Source organism: Rhincodon typus, chromosome 6, assembly GCF_021869965.1.
Source record: "Rhincodon typus isolate 14 chromosome 6, sRhiTyp1.1, whole genome shotgun sequence".
NCBI lineage: Eukaryota > Metazoa > Chordata > Chondrichthyes > Orectolobiformes > Rhincodontidae > Rhincodon > Rhincodon typus.
In genome coordinates this window covers 63038209-63040761 of record NC_063337.1, presented here as the reverse complement: position 1 = coordinate 63040761, position 2553 = coordinate 63038209, and the positions used below count along the sequence as shown (strand labels likewise).

At 39.2% G+C, this 2553-nt stretch overlaps 1 protein-coding gene and 1 long non-coding RNA gene across 2 annotated transcripts in view; one reads left to right on the top strand and one right to left on the bottom strand.

The window, feature by feature from the left end:
• LOC109934785 overlaps positions 1 to 2147 on the top strand; it is a 15213-nt gene extending 13066 nt beyond the window's left edge. Inside the window, exons 2-3 of the long non-coding RNA XR_007262297.1 lie at positions 674 to 795; positions 2056 to 2147. This is a non-coding gene — a long non-coding RNA (uncharacterized LOC109934785). The remainder of the gene's footprint in view (positions 1 to 673; positions 796 to 2055) is intronic.
• The window catches only part of LOC109922731 (piwi-like protein 4), an 89549-nt gene that overhangs the window by 38683 nt on the left and 48313 nt on the right, over positions 1 to 2553 (bottom strand). The gene's annotated exons all lie outside the window — the stretch shown is intronic.

Genomic DNA, 2553 nt, shown 5'->3' with positions numbered 1-2553 from the left:
CTTTCCTACTCCTCTGATGCTGCTTGGCCTGCTGTGTTCATCCAGCTCTACACCTTGTTATCTCAGATCCTCCAGCATCGGCAGTTCCTACTATCTCAGAGTTAATGTTTTGTGTCCTGAACATCTACTTCCATGTCTTTTGCCTACCTTCACATCCCCGGTTCTATCATGACATGCGAATTCATTTTGAACCACCTGTAGCCCCCATTATCACCTCGCTTTACTTCTGTCCTTGTTTACTATCAACAATCCCTTTGTTCCTGTTTCTCTCTCTGTCTCTCTCTCTGTCTGGGCTCCATCTCTACCAATCAACTCACTTCTTTCTTTCCTCTCTATTTTCTCCACACAGATGCTGCCAGACCTGCTGAGGTTCTCCAGCAATTTCAGTTTTTTTGTTTTCTTTCAGATTTCCATCATGTGCAGTTCTTTGTTTTATAATATCAATGGGTTTTTTTGCCTTAGCATCTATCTGTTAGTAATGGAGACAGTTTCAAAGTTTTTTTTTAGTTCCTGCTATATTATGGAATCATTGTGGATAGTTATGGTGCTATAGTTTTAGATGCAAAACAAAACTTTTGTTTTCGGCTGTAAAATAGTTCTCTAGGTCAAGAACATTGTGAATCTTGTTTGTTTTGATTTCAAGTGTTCTATTAAAGTAATATCATCATCTTAGGTTACAGAAGTGACAAGCATGATGAATGATGGTCAGATGGTGAATATAACAATTCTACTGACAAGTGAATTTCCGCAGAATTCTCCAATGTGTGTCCAGTTCTTGAATATCGTCATTAAAAAGTGAGTTTATTCTTAGTGATACAAAATAAATTGCACATCATTAATGTGAGCATTGGGTGTAGGTGCAGGAATAGGCCATTTACACCTTAAAGATTTCTTCACTATTCAATACGATCATAGTTGATCTGACTGTGGTCACAGCCCCAATTTCCTGTCTTAACCCAGTAACCATTGACTGCCTTGTCTATGAAAGATCTAACTCAGCCTTGAGTAAATTTAAACACCTGGCTTCTGCTACCTATTGGGGAAGAAAGTTCCACACTCTAATGACCACGTAGAGACAAGATTTCACCTTATCTAAAAAGGACATTAAAGAGAGTCTTCTGGGATCTAGTTCATTTACCAGTGCGTCAAATGTAAGTTCAAGCTATCCCTGCTCTTATACCTTAAGATGTTTTGTCACTTTAGGAATATTTTAATGAATTTAGTTTTATTTATTCATTTGTGACATGAACTAAGTATAGGAATATGTAAGTACAGTGAAAAGTGCGCAAAGTCGGCATTCACTGGTGCCCACTTGGCTACAAAAACTAGAATCAAAAGATTTTAACAGAGCCAAAAGGTAAGCAAGATAAAAAGAAAAGTCCCATTTCCACAATGTTGCAGGTGCTGCTGCAATCACTAAGACACCCAGGAGGCCTCAGCTGTCGCTACCATGCAAAAAAGGCCTGTTCTCGCTGTCGACTGCTGCTGCCTTACCAGCCTGCTCTTGGCACTGATTGCTGCTGCCTCAAGGGCCCACTGTCGCTGCTGACTTCCACTGCCTCACTAGCCTGCTCTCACTGCTGAACAGGCCCACTCTTGATCCACCGCCATCACACGGGCCCACACTCAATCGCTGTTGCTGCAGGACATTGCCCGTGCGTTCAGCTTCTGCCACACGGCTCCCAGTCGCGACCCAACTCCTTAGGCAGGTAATTAAAAAAGGGCAGGGGAGGATGGGGGAGATAGAATTACTGCAGAGAGGAGAGAGAAGAAGAAGAGAAAAAGAAAGGAAAAGGACAGGGAACTGATGAGCAGAATGGAGCTCCAAATGGAGTGATTTAACCTGTTACCATCTTGCAAGAATTGTCATAAAACAAACACATAATGTGAATAAGATTATTCTTGTTCCAATAGTTTAAAATACTTTGAAATTGTATTTGATGTATTCAAATGAATATTATAGTCATTAATAATGCAAATAATGTTATTTTTCTACATAATTGATCAATATTTTTAAATAAATGAAATGTTTGAGACAGTTATGTTTTTGAACAGAGTTATGAAAATGCTGTCTCTGTACCAAATTGGGCAGAACTTTTATAACACGTCAACTCCAATTCACATTCCTCAACATAGGTATGTCATTTCTTTGATTATAGTTCTAATTTTCTGAAAAATTTTGTAATTATTCCTACTTTGTGATATATAGTGAATTACTGATATTCAAAAACCAATTTTCTTTTCTTGGTTAAAAATAGCCAATAATACTATTTTTAGTCATTTGGTAGTAGGGAGCTTTGGTATCACTTTAAAAGGCACATTTTGTGAAGCTTTCATACAGCAGTGATCAGGACATTACACAAGGATACCAATTCAAAGGGAAAACCAGCAGCATTCTGCTTTAGAGGATAATGTTATGGACCAGACCAAACCCCTTCAAAACAAATCAAGGACACAGAGACAACAAGGTGCAGAGCTGGATGAACACAGCAGGTCAAGCAGCATCATAGGAGCAGAAAGGCTGACGTTTCGGGCCGAGACCCTTCAAGGGTC